The sequence below is a fragment of the Balaenoptera borealis genome, assembly GCF_965194805.1.
Source record: "Balaenoptera borealis genome assembly, chromosome: 5".
NCBI classification, from domain to species: domain Eukaryota; kingdom Metazoa; phylum Chordata; class Mammalia; order Artiodactyla; family Balaenopteridae; genus Balaenoptera; species Balaenoptera borealis.
Window position 1 is genome coordinate 40,613,629 of NC_138862.1, and position 15,092 is coordinate 40,628,720.

General features: G+C 36.5%; 1 protein-coding gene across 4 annotated transcripts in view; it reads left to right on the forward strand.

Moving 5' to 3' along the window:
• The window catches only part of HTR1F (5-hydroxytryptamine receptor 1F), a 279,529-nt gene that overhangs the window by 59,351 nt on the left and 205,086 nt on the right, over positions 1–15,092 (forward strand). For all 4 annotated transcript variants that reach the window (XM_082392441.1, XM_082392438.1, XM_082392439.1 and 1 more), the window contains exon 3: positions 14,379–14,536. The gene's annotated coding sequence lies outside the window, so the exon portion shown is untranslated. The remainder of the gene's footprint in view (positions 1–14,378; positions 14,537–15,092) is intronic.

Consider the following 15,092-nt stretch of genomic DNA (forward strand, 5'->3'; position numbering starts at 1 on the left):
TAAATTTAAATTAAATGGAATTAAATTTAAGTTGATAACACAAATATCTCTGGAAAATTCCCAAATATTTGAAAACTAAATAATACACTTATAAATAAACCATGAGTAGATAAAAAATCAAAAGCTGAATTAGAAAGTATGTTGAACTGAATGAAAATGAAAACACAGAATATGTGAAATGCCATGAAAGCAGTACTTGGGGGAGGGGGAATTTACAGCAGTTAAATGATATATAAGAAAAAAAGAAAAGTCACATATCAATGACCTCAGCAACCACTTTAGGAAACTAGAAAATGAAGAGTAAATAAAACTTAAAATAAGCAGAAGAATAGAAATAATAAAGACTAAAGCAAAAATCAATGAAGTAGTAAACAGAAAAAAAATAGAGAAATAAATGATCCCAAACTCTGGGTCTTTGAGAAGTTTAATAAAATGGATAAAACACTCACCAGACTTGTTAGGAAAAACCGAGAGGACACGAATAGCAATACCAAAAATGGGAGACTTGTCATTACTCCAGAATCCACAAAGATTAAAGAGATAAAGGAAATATTATGAATAACTTTATGTCAATAAATTTGACATCTTAGATGAAACAGACAAATTCCTTGAAAAACAAAAATTACCAAAACTCAATGAAGATATAGGTAAACTGACTAGACCTACATCAATTAAATAAATGCAAAATTAAACTACATTGAAATATCACTATAAATCTATTAGGAAAGCTGGTATATTAATTGTTTATGAGGATGTGGAGCAACAGGAACTTTCTTTTTTTTTTTTTTTTAAATTAATTTATTTATTTTTGGCTGTGTTGGGTCTTCGTTTCTGTGCGAGGGCTTTCTCTAGTTGCGGCAAGTGGGGGCCACTCTTCATCGCAGTGCGCGGGCCTCTCACTATCGTGGCCTCTCTTGTTGCGGAGCACAGGCTCCAGACGCGCAGGCTCAGTAATTTGTGGCTCACGGGCTTAGTTGCTCCGCGGCATGTGGGATCTTCCCAGACCAGGGCTTGAACCCGTGTCCCCTGCATTGGCAGGCAGATTCTCAACCACTGCGCCACCAGGGAAGCCCAAACAGGAACTTTCATACACTGATGTTAGGAATATAAAATGGTACACCCACTTTGAAAACAATATGGCAATTTCTTTAAAAGGTAAAAAAATACACCTAACTTATGATTCAGCCACTCCCCTTCCAAGTATTTATCCTAGAAGAGAAATGAAAACATCATATGGCCATTCAAAGACTTTTATAGGAATGTTCATGGAAGCTTTACTTTTGATAGCCAAAAACTGGAAACAATCCAAATGTCTGTCAACATTTGAATAAGCAAAGGATAACAAATTGTAGTATAGTCATACAAGAGAATGCTACTCAGCAATATAATGAATGAACTATTCATACACACTAAAATGTGGATGATGCATCTTAAAATAATTACACTGAGTAAAAAAGCCAGACAAAACATTCTATTAATTTCTAGGAAATGGAAGTGAATTATAGTGATAGAAAGCAGATCCGTTGTTGCCTGGGAAGGGAGTGAAGAGGAGGATAAGGGAGATATTACCAAGGGCCAGAAGGAAACATTTAGAAGTTAGGGATGAATTCATCACCTTGCTTGTGAGTTTCATGGATATAATATCTATGTCAAAATTTATCACTTTGTACACTTTAAATATGTGCAATTTATTTTATGTAAATTATATCTTAATAAAAGTTCTGTATGTATATATTATGTATATATATGACTCATGGAGCTGTGACTCAGTTATCACATATGTGTGACATATATACACATATGTCACATATATACATATGTCATATATGCATACACATATATATATGGCATATGGGCACAATTTATGACTACGATATATGTGCCAGATATATATAACGACAACTGTGCCACAGCTCCAAGAGTATCATGATAGAAGGAGCATACATATTTAGGGATATAATATTAGAAGATCCTCCTTACCATCATCTTTGGAGGTCTTTCTGGAAAAAATATTTCCTCTCTCTCTCTTAAAAGATTTGTTTTTCCTCCTGGAGGCTGTGACATCCATAAATAGCTGAAGCTAGGCTTCAAGCTAGTGGGTATTGAGAATAACTCAATATATGATAAGAAAGTAGGCATTGTCCCCTCTTCATAGAAGTTGGAAATACCTGAATCAAATATCAGAATCATATACATTTTCAATTGTGGTGAACCTGAATCATTTGTTTTAACTACAAAATTCCAAATGTGGAATTTTAATACCACAATTCTAAGTTGAGAGTCCTATTTGTAGTTTTAGTCATTATAGAATAATATGAATACATCACACCTGTAGAACCAGAGCCTCAGAGCACATCAAAAAAATAAACCTTTATGATAGGCTTATAGTGAAAATCAGTGGCAAGGAACAGTGTATCTAATTTGTCTGGCCAAACATTAATCATGGGCTCAGAAATACTTGATTTTCAGACGTTTAGTTAGAAGCTAAATTGCTAGTCAATATGAGAGAAGGATTTTTAAGCATATTCTGTTATAAATGTTGCTTATAATTTGTACTGCAAGTGTAATTTTTTAAATAAATCAACACTTTAATGTGATCCTGGGCCACCAGATACATGTTGACTCATTCACCTATGCCACTGTTGGTTGGTAACCTGGTCCCCCTGTAGACAGGGAGCAAAGAGAGACCAAAAACAGAGGCAGGACACTCCAGATTGGTAGGTGGCAGGTTTAATAAGTAAGAGAACTTATAGTACTTACAAGGCTTGTCTTGGGCAGCCACAAGACAAGTAGATCTCTGCACTTGACCATCAGAATCTTAAAGTTTATAGAGAAGCCTCAACTGGGTTCAGTCATATATACCATGCAGCTAGTCTCAACGACACCTTATTCTATCAAGGCTACATCCTTGGAATAGTTCCCACTATGGGAAAAGCATATATTCCAAGGACAAGGAGGGGGTGAGGATCCTCTAATTGCCCAGTTCCAGCTCATGGGTCAAGTGGAGGTCGCGTCCTCTCAGTGACCTCCTCCAATAGCCACATGTTGCTAGTGTCTTGGGATTCTGAAGAACATGAGTGAGCACGGCTTGGAACAAGCAGACTGTATGGCCCCTTTATTGCCCTCTTAATGTCACTGGGGAGATTTAGGCCCAGAGAGGGCAAAGGTAGTTCTCAAGTTCATACAGCAAATAGTGATATATCTAGGAATAGAACTCAGATCACCTGCCTTTCCCACTGTTACCTCCTGATATGGGTAAGTTCAGGAGTTGGGGCAGTCATCCTGGGGAAATCAAGAAACAACCCAGGGGTTCAGGATTCAGGACGGGTTACCCCATCTTGAAACTAATATCTTTTAAAACAGCGGTGAGAAGTAAGATTTGAAAAAAATCTTAAAACGATACAGAGAACATGAGAGAAGTAATTCTCAGGAGTACAGCTGCTTCTTTAGTATTCATTATGTAAAAGTTTGATAAATAATTAATCAACCATTTTTAAAACTTTATCTCTCTTATTTGGGAATTTTAATAGGTCACACTTTCAATTTGGTTGTATGCTTAGCGTTAAATATTTACCTCAAACAAAAATTTAAGTAGTGAAGTAAGATTACTATTTTATTAATATTAATCAACACATCCACATTCATATCTTAACCTATTCATATTTAGTTAAAGTTTGCTTTTGAGCACGTTGAGATTTAGTATAACTCTGAGTTTTCATTTCTTTGGACATTTGGACTGGCAAACTCCATTTCTCTCTAAGATACTGCATTTAATTTTTTTTGGTGATAGTAATGATGTAGGGAATTATCTGTTGATATACAGAATGATCAAACCTGTCCCTTCTAAAAGACTTAAGACTCATGAACAAGCATAATTCAAGAAAGGGAGATAGGCCGTGGTGCGTGTTTATGAATGTACAATACAATACAGAAAAGAAGCCATACTATTAAAAGATATATATAAAAATTTTGTTACCTTAAAAATTGTTACTTTTCTAAGTGTTTTTAAATACTCAGTCCATTGGTAGCTTGCGTCTAAAGCACAATTCAGGTTTACTTTTTACTATCTTTTTTGATGTTTGTCTCATACTATTTCTCTAATTGCTTTACACTTTCAAAATACTTTTATGCTAATGTGTCTTAGCAATATTCCTTCTTAGAATAAGACTGGACGAGGAATATTATGTAATATTACTAAGGCAGTTTTGGTAAGGCCAAGGCAACTCTTCAAAGGTCTTTTTTCACTGGCAATTTATATTTAATTTACATCTCTCCACCAACCAATATTGAGGTTCATCCTTAGAGTGATAACTATATCTTCTAGTAGCTCCGTGAAAAATGCATTTTAAGTACTCTCAAAAGTACAGTGAAAATAAGTAATCAATGAACAACTGTAGCATTATTCAAATGGTTGTAAACAACTATTCAAGTTTATTCAAGCTATAGATTGTCCCTGGAAGTAGATATGGTAACACTCTACAGTTTGGGGTAAATGCCAAATGTAGTTTCAGCACACCATTTGTAATAATTTCAGAAACTGAGATTTGTAAGTTTGCCACTGAAAACAATTTTTTTAGCCCTTTTCTAGGCCATATCTGATATTGAAATAAGTTCTTCCAAACTGAACAGGTTTGCACCTGATTTAAAAGTTGGGCTTTATTAATATGTAGTGAACTGTGTTAAGAAGCAACATATTTTCCATTGAATTAGACTTTTTTGTTGTTTCTAAGGCAATTAAAGAGAAAACAAAGAAAGGATAAACCTGAGTAACTGTCTAAAAGCTGTCATTAATGTCCAGTGACTCACTGCTGCTTTAACTATGGCTTTCCTTCAGGGCTGATTTATTCACAGATAATTCGTACTAAACTCATTATTGAAATCACAAGACTTTGGGAGACGTTCTGGAGTGAATAGTGACCTCCAAAAATCCATGTCCACCAGAAACCTGTAAATATGACCTTATTTGGCAACAGGGGCTTTGCAGATAGTATAATCAAGTTAAAATGAGACCATACTGGATTAGGATAGGTCCTAACCCAATGATTTATGTTCTAATAAGAAGAGGGAAATTTGGGTACAGAGACAGACAGAGGGAGAACACTATATGAAGATGGAGCCACAGGGTGGAATAATGCATCTACAGCCAAGACATGCCAAGATTGCCAGCAACCACCCAAAACTGGGAGAGAGGCTTGGAACAGATTCTCCCTCAGAGCCATGAGAAGGAACCAATCACTGAAAACTTGGTTTTGGACTTCTAGCCTGGAGAACTGGAATAAGTATCTATTGTTTTAAGCCAGCTGTTTGTGATACCTCGTTATGGCAGCCCTAGGAAATTAATATAGGATAGATACATAGTTTTGATACACAGAATTGCGGGGACCTTCACTTTTAATTTCAGATTCACTTTTCTCTATTTACTTCTCAGAGGAAAAGACCTATTTACTTTTCTAATTCCCCTCTCTCTAATTCTCTCTCTCTCTCTTTACTTATGAAAAACCAAAAAACACAGAAAGTATATAATAATGTGATGGTATTGACCTATATAAAAATCTTATCATGGTGTTTTATCAAATCAAAAGTTTTCTTTACAGTTCTTCATCATCTCCTCCAAAGAGAGTTTTCTAATGTTATTTGATAAATTTAAATTGACTAGATTAAATTTTCCTGCACTTTGTGAAAAGACTTAGAGTTCTGAAATTTTGTTTTGAACTTAAAATTATTTTGCAAAAAATAAAATACGAAACATGCCTTATTTCATTGTTTACCTCATAGAAATACAGCAGAAGTACTCTTAGCCAGAAACCATCTAGCTCACTCTTTTATAAAATATTCAAGATGTTAGAAATTTAGCAAAAAGAAACAAAAACAAAAATACACTTAGATTATCTCTTTGAGAAAATAAATATTTAGTGCAATCATAAAATATATTATGATATTTGTGATATTATTTAATCCACTAAATTTGGTAAACACAGGGAAAGCCATATTTGTAGGAAGGTAGGTGACATCAAAAACTACAACCATTCTCAGTGATGTCAATGTTCACAGAACAGAAATATGAGACATAGTTCTTATCTTTCTTTCACATGGGTTATTCTTTATAGGTTTATATGTCTTAAATTCACAACCCATGAATTTAACTACATTAACATTTTTTCCTTTTGTTTTAAAATTTGTATCAAGAAGGATTTACAGTCACCCATGCTGGGGTTAAGTTGAGTAACTTAACCCCAGCATGTGCTCTGTAGCTGTCAAAGGACTAAGAAAAAAACTCTGTCAGATTTAAAGTCTAACAAAATAATCAGAAAAAATAAGTTTCTTTCTATAGTTATTCCACAAAAATATTACCCTTCACTTCTAGAGAAACATAGTAGAAAAGTACTTTTAAAAAGCAAACAGAGGGTGTGGAGTCAAGTCAAGATGGTGGTGTGGGAAGACGTGGAGTTAGCATCTCCCCACAACTAGGGTGCCTGCTGGCTGCTGTTGGGGGACCCTGATGCCCAAGGAGATGGGAGGAAACCCCAAGTGAACCAGTAGGACATAGGGGGACTGATGGGGGAGGGAAAGTGGAGGCCAGACAGGATGGGAAGAGTGGGAGAGAAGCAGAGGGTGATCACTGGCCCACTCAGGCTGGGGAGGCTGCTGAGTTCCCAGGCAGGTCCCCTGCCCTCCAAGGTCCCCCTCTCCCCCTGCAGCTGCATTGGTCCTGGGGACATAGAAGGGAGGCTGGGAAGATCAGGAGAGGGGCCAGGAGGGGCCTCCGGGACCGGAAGAGCAGAGGAGAGGAGGGCGTTTGCCCCACCCACTCGAGCCTAGGAAGCCTGCTGGGCTCCCAGGTGAGGTCCCCTGCCCTCTGAGACCAGGGGTGGAGGGCATGCCTGAGCTCCTTCTGTTCCTTGAGCCTCAGCCCCACCCCCCACAGCCCCCAGGGCCTTTTCCATCCCTTTGGGTCCTGAGCATAGGTCCCACCCACTGCCCAAACCTCACACTTGCTTAGGCCCTGTTCACCACGGCTAAGGCCTTTTAACCCTTTTCTTCTTTCTTTCTTTCTTTCTTTTCCCTCCTCTTTTTTAATATTGTGGTACTGATGTACCTTCCAGTTGTTGAATCATCTATATTTTTATTTTTATATTCTTTCTTACATATCTGTTAGTTTCCTAGTCTAATTTTATTTTTTACTTTGTTATTGTTCTCTTTCTTTTTCTTTTTTTTTGCCACTCCACGTGGCTTATGGCATCTTGGTTCACAAGCCAGGGGTTGGGCCAGAGTTCCTGTGGTGGGAGCTCTGAGTCTGAACCACTGGACTAACAGAGAGCCTCAGACCCCAGGGAATATTCATTGGAGTGAGGTCTCACAGAGGTCCTCATCTCAGCACCAAGGCCCAGCTCTACCCAACAACCTACAACTCCAGTGTTGGAAGCCTCAGGCCAAACAACCGGTAAGACAGGTACACAACCCCATTCATCAAAAGAAAAAAGAAAAAACAATGAGATGGCAAAAAAATATGTCACAGATGAGGGAGCAAGGTAAAAACCTAGAAGACCAAGTAAATGAAGAGGAAATAGGCCATCTACCTGAAAAAGAATTCAGAGTAATGACAGTAAAGATGATCCAGAATCTCAGAAATAGAATGGAGGCATGGACTGAGAAAATACAAGAAATGTTTAACAAAGATCTAGAAGAACTAAAGAACAAACAAACAGATGAACAACACAATAACTGAAATGAAAAATACACTAAAAGGAATCAATAACAGAATAACTGAGGCAGAACAACGAATAAGTGAGCTGGAGGACAAAATGGTGGAAATAACTGCCGAGGAGCAGAATAAAGAAAAAAGAATGAAAAGAATTGAAGACAATCTCAGAGACCCCTGGGACAACACTAAATGCACCAACATTCGAATTATAGGGGTCCCAGAAGAAGAAGAGAAAAGGGGTCTGAGAAGATATTTGAAGAGATTATAGTGGAAAACTTCCCTAACATGGGAAAGGAAATAATAGTCATCAAGTCCAGGAAGCGCAGAGAGTCCCATACAGGATAAACTCTATGAGAAACACACCAATACACATATTAATCAAACTAACAAAAATTACTCAAAGAAAAAATATTAAAAGCAGCAAGGGCAAAACAAAAAATAACATACAAAGGAATCCCCATAAGGTTATCAGCTGATTTTTCAGCAGAAACTCTGCAGGCCAGAAGGGAGTGGGAGTATATACCTAAAGTATTGAAAGAGAAAAACCTACAACCAAGATTACTCTACCAGCAAGGATCTCATTCAGAGTCAATGGAGAAATCAAAAGCTTTCCAGACAAGAAAAAGCTAAGAGAATTCGGCACCACCAAACCAGCTTTACAACACAGGCTAAAGAAACTTCTCTAGGTGGGAAACACAAGAAAAGGAAAAGACTCACAAAAACAAACCCAAAACAATTAAGAAAATGACAATATTAACATATATATCGATAATAACCTTGAATGTAAATGGATTAATTGCCCCAACCAAAACACACAGACTGGCTGAATGGATACAAAAACAAGACCCATATATATGCTGTCTACAAGAGACCCATTTCAGACCTAGGGACACATACAGACTGAAAGTGAAGGGATGGAAAAAGATATTCCATGCAAATGGAAATCAAAAAAAAGCTGGAGTAGCAATACTCATATCAGATAAAACAGACTTTCAAATGAAGACTGTTACAAGAGATAAGGAGGGACACTACATAATGATCAAAGGATCAATCCAAGAAGAAGATATAACAATTATAAATGTTTATGCACCCAACACAGGGGCACCTCAGTACATAAGGCAAATGCTAACAACCATGAAAGAAGAAATCGACAGTAACACAATAATAGTAGGGAACTTTAACACCCCACTTACACCAATAGACAGATCATCCAAATAGAAATAAATAAGGAAACACAAGCTTTAAATGACACAATAGACCAGATAGATTTAGTTGATATTTCTAGAACATTCCACCCACAAGAGGCAGAATACACTTTCTTCTCAAGTGCGCATGGAACATTCTCCAGGATAGATCACATCTTGGGTCACAAATTAAGCCTCAGAAAATTTAAGAAAATTGAAATCATATCAAGCATCTTTTCTGACCACAATGCTATGAGATTGGAAATCAATTACAGGAAAAAAAACTGTAAAAACACAAATATATGGAGGTTAAACAGTGTGCTACTAAATAACCAAGAGATCACTGAAGAAATCAAAGTAGAAATTTAAAAATACATAGAAACAAATGACAATGAAAACACAACAACCCAAAACCTATGGGACGCAGCAAAAGCAGTTCTAAGAGGGAAGTTTATAGCAATTCAATCTCACCTCAAGAAACAAGAAAAATCTCAAACAATCTAACCCTACACTTAAAAAAACTAGAGAAAGAAGAACAAAGAAAAGCCAAAGTCAGTAGGAGGAAAGAAATCATAAAGATCAGAGCAGAAATAAATGAAATAGAAATGAAGAAAACAATAGCAAAGATCAATAAAACTAAAAGCTGGTTCTTTGAGAAGATAAACAAAATTGATAAATCATTAGCCAGACTCATCAAGAAAAAAAAGAGAGAGGATGCACATCAAAAAAATTAGAAGTGAAAAAGGAGAAATCACACCTGACACTGCAGAAATACAAAGGATTATAAAAGACTACTACAAACAACTATATGCCAGTCAAATGGACAACCACGAAGAAATGGACAAATTCTTGGAAAGGTACAATTTTCCAAGACTGAACCAGGAAAAATTAGAAAATATAAACAGACCTATCACAAGTAATGAAATTGAAACTGTAATTAAAAATCTTCCAACAAACAGAAGTCTGAGACCAAATGACTTCACAGGTGAATTCTATCAAATATTTAGAGAAGAGCTAACACCGATCCTTCTTAAACTCTTCCAAAAAATTGCAGAGGAAGGAATACTCCCAAACTCATTCTATGAGGCCACCATCACCCTGATACCAAAACCAGAAAAATAATCACAAAAAAAGAAAATTATAGGCCAATATCACTGATGAACATAGATGCAAAAATCCTGAACAAAATACTAGCAAACAGAATTCAACAACACATTAAAAGGATCATACACCATGATCAAGTGAGATTTATGCCAGGGATGCAAGGATTCTTCAACATATGAAAATCAATCAATGTGATACACCACATTAACAAATTAAGGAATAAAAACCATATGATCATCTCAATAGATGAGATGCAGAAAAAGCTTTTGACAAAATTCAACACCAATTTATGATAAAAACTCTCCAGAAAATGGGCATAGAGGGAGCCTACCTCAACATAATAAAGGCCATATATGACAAAGAAACAGCAAGCATCATACTCAATGGTGAAAAACTGAAAGCATTTCCTCTAAGATCAGAGTCAAGACAAGGATGTCCACTCTCGACACTCTTATTCAACATAGTTTAGGAAGTCCTAGCCATGGCAATCAGAGTAGAAAAAGAAATAAAAGGAATACAAATTTGAAAAGAAGTAAAACTGTCACTGTTTGCAGATGACATGATACTGTACATAGAAAATCCTAAAGATGCCACCAGAAAACTACTAGAACTTATCAGTGAATTTGGTAAGGTTGCAGGATACAAAATTAATGCACAGAAATCTCTGGCATTCCTATACACCAACAATGAAAAATCAAAAAGAGAAACTAAGGAAACACTCTCATTTACCATTGCAACAAAAAGAATAAAATACCTAGGAATAAACCTGCCTAAGGAGGCGGAAGACTTGTACTCAGAAAACTGTAAAACTAATGAAAGAAATCAAAGATGACATAAACAGATGGAGAAATATACCATGTTCTTGGATTGGAAGAATCAATACTGTGAAAATGACTATACTACCCAAAGCAATCTACAGATTCAGTGTAATCCCTATCAAACTACCAATGGCATTCTTCACAGAATTAGAACAAAAAATTTTACAATTTGTATGGAACAACAAAAGACCCCGAATAGCCAAAGCAATCTTGAGAAATAAAAATGGAGCTGGAGGAATCAGGCTCCCCAACTTCAAACTATACCACAAAGCTACAGTAATCAAGCCAGTATGGTACTGGCACAAAAACAGAAATATTGATCAATGGTACAGGAGAGAATGCCCAGAGATAAACCCACACACATATGGGCACCTAATTTACAACAAAGGAGGCAAGAACCTACAATGGAGAAAAGACAGCCTCTTCAACAAGTGGTGCTGGGAAAACTGGACAGCTACATGTAAAAGAATGAAATTAGAACACTACCTAACACCAAATACAAAAATAAACTCCAAATGGATCAAAGATCTAAATGTAAGACCAGACACTATAAAAATATTAGAGGAAAACATAGGAAAAACACTCTTTGACATAAACCACAGCAAGATCTTTTTTGACCCACCTCCTACAGTAATGGAAATAAAAATAAACAAATGGGACTTAAGTAAACTTAAAATCTTTTGCGTAACAAAGGAAACCATAAACAAGACAAAAAGATAACCCTCGGAATGGGAGAAAATATTTGCAAATGAAACAACAGACAAAGATATTAATATGCAAAATATACCAACAGCTCATGGAGCTCAATATCAAAAAAAAACCAAACAATCCAGTTAAAAAATGGGTGGAAGACCTAAATAGACATTTCACCAAGGAAGACATACAGATGGCCAAGAGGCACATGAAAAGATGTTCAACATCACTAATTATTAGAGAAATTGAAATCAAAGCTATAATGAGGTATCACCTCATGCCAATCAGAATGGCCATTATCAAAAAATCTAGAAACGATAAAAGCTGGAAAGGGTGTGGTGAAAGGGGTACCCTCCTGCACTGTTGGTGGGAATGTAAATTGATACAACTACTATGGAAAACAGTATGGAGCTTCCTTAAAAAACCAAAAAGAGAACTACCATATGACCCAGCAATCCCACTGCTGGGCATATACCCTGAGAAAAGTATAATTCAAAAAGAGACAGGTACTGCAATGTAAAATTACAGCACTGTTTACAATAGCCAGGACATGGAACCAACCTAAATGTCCATTGACAGATGAATGGATAAAGATGTGGCACATATATACAATGGAATATTACTGAGCCATAAAATGAAACAAAATTGAGTTATTTGTAGTGAAGTGGATGGACCTAGAATCTGTCATACAGAGTGAAGTCAGAAAGAGGAAAACAAATACCGTATACTAATGCATATATATGGAATCTAAAAAAAAAAAAAGAATGGTACTTATGAACCTAGTTGCAGGGCAGGAATAAAGATGTAGACATAGAGAATGGACTTGAGGACATGGGGTGGGAGGGGGAAGCTGGGGCGAAGTGAGAGTAGCATTGACATATATACACTACCGAATGTAAAATAGTTAGCTAGTGGGAAGCAGCCGCATAGCACAGGAAGATCAGCTCAGTGCTTTGCAATGACCTAGAGGGGTGGGCTAGGGAGGATGGGAGGGAGGCTCAAGAGGGAGGGGATATGGGGACATATGTATGCATATGGCTGATTCACTTTGTTGTACAACAGAAACTAACAGTATTGTGAAGCAATTTTACTGCAATAAAGATCTATTTATAAAAAAGCAGATAAAAATCTGCAAGTATTAGATATTTTAGAAACATCTTTTACAAAGAAAATTACTTTCAATATATGTAAAACTGGAACTATTACATTTCAGTTACTTTACATGCCTGAGAAATAAAATATAATAGAAGGTAAAAATATTTATAAGAAAACATAAATTCCAGCTGCAAAATTTCCAAGGAATCAATATTTAGGATGATTTTTCTCCAATTCTATTCTGAAATGGAATAAAGGTATTAAATATTTTTGTGTTACTTGTAAATTTCATATGAAATGTAAGATCTAGTTTCAGTGATCTATAATTTCAGAGAAATAGGAATAAAATTTCCGGTAATAAGTTTCTCTTTAAGCCTGAAAATCTTTGAAAGAAGTGATTGGTTGGTTGGTTGATTGGTTGGTTGACTGACTGGTTTTTATGAGTAATGATAGTTTTAGGACTTTTTTTTTAAACCTTTACTCCTTTTAGGAGAAACCTCATTTAGGAAAAAAATCACAGGCTGGGAACAGACCATGTAGTTTAGGAGTCCTCATTGGTTCACTGATTTTCTAGAAAAACTCACAGAATTGAGAAAAGCCATTATACACATAGTTATTGTTTGTTACAGTGAAAGAATTCAGATCAAAATCAGTAAAGAGAAGAGGCGTGTAAGGCAGTGTCTCAGAGAGTTTCAGGCATGAGCTTCCCATTGTCTTTCCCAGTGGAGTCATGTGGACAGTGCTTACTTCTCCCAGCAATGATGTGTGGTAACACATATGGAGTATTGTCAGCTGGAGAAACTCACCTGAGCACTGGTGTCCAGGGATTTTATTGGGGGTTGTCATGTAGGCATCAATGACTGCCCACAGGTTTGTCCTAAGTCTTCAGCCCCTCCAGAGGTCAAGCTACCACTGCATGGTCCAAAGCCTCCCCAGTAATTACAATGTAAACACAGAGTATCTGGCATGGCCCAAGACCCCAAGTCAGTAAAGGCACTCTTATCAGGCAGGATATTCCAAGGGCTTATAAGATACCTTTCAGCAACCAGGGGCAATGGCCAAACTTTTAATGTGCAAAGTGTGGATCACACAGACTTGCTGACTGAGAAAGAGAAATTTGAGTTAAATGACTAAAAAATACAATATTAATAAATTTTTTTATTGTAAGAGATCAATTTCTGATATACAGTAATTTCATAGCTCATTTTATATAAGAAATGTAAACTAGTAAATTTTAGAGTATATTATATTTGAAAACCTTTTGGGGACTTAGGGAAAAAATGTCAAAACATTTTCTTGTCTTATTTGCATCTTAGGGAAGTTATCTGAATTATCTACTCAGATTTCTCAAATCAAAACAAATTATTAAGTGAATCCTTAAGTAAATTCTAAAGTAAATTCTTGCAAAAACTATACTGACCTACTTCACCAGGTTTTATAAATAAATTAGTAAATGGTTAAATATTAATACTAATATAAATTACTTTAGAATGGCACACATTAATAAAAAGACACGAATAAGATAAAGATAGAACAAAACAGAACAAATCATTTCTGCAAACAGAATAAGCAGAAGACAGGCTAAGAAGGAACACATTATATTCTTTCCATAAATACAGGTATCCCCTGCTCTTTGAAAGTTCACTTTATATCACTTTGCTTTTATGAAAGGCCTACATTAGTACCTGTTTTTACTAACCAAAAGAAGTTCGAGTAGGATTTTCATTTTTCAGAAAAAAGGCAAAATGTGAAAATAACATTCAGCGTTTGTTTTGCAGGGAGCCTTATCGAGGCAGTGTGCACCCAGCACAAGAGTGGCACCACCAGCTCCTTCTCTGGGAGCTACACTCAGCATCTCAGCCTCAGGCCACCATAACTTTAAACTGTATCTGTGAACATCTGTGCTTTATCTTGCATCCGTTAGCAAGATGTCTCCTAAGGTAATTGCTTCTTTGCTTTAAATCATTTTGGCTTACAGCAGTTTTCATAGAAATGTTCTACTTTCAGATAGCTAGAGAAACTTCTAGTTTTGGATACATCATTGTATGTATACTAAATCTCAAATCAAAATGATCTCATCAGAAGATTTCTTTTAAAAGGACCTTAAGATACTGTAAGAGGGCTTCCCTGGTGGCGCAGTGGTTGAGAGGCTGCCTGCCAGTGCAGGGGACACGGGTTCGGGCCCTGGTCTGGGAGGATCCCGCGTGCCGCGGAGCGGCTGGGCCCGTGAGCCACAGCTGCTGAGCCTGCGCGTCTGGAGCCTGTGCTCCGCAACAGGAGGGGCCGCGATAGTGAGAGGCCTGCGCACCGCGATGAAGAGTGGTCCCCACTTGCCACAACTGGGGAAAGCCCTCGCACAGAAACGAAGACCCAACACAGCCATAAATAAATAAATAAATAAATAAATAAAAATTTAAAAAAAAAAAAAAAAAAAAAAAAAGATACTGTAAGAGCAATAAAGGTCATCATCCTGTGGTTTTTGCATTAATAATTCCC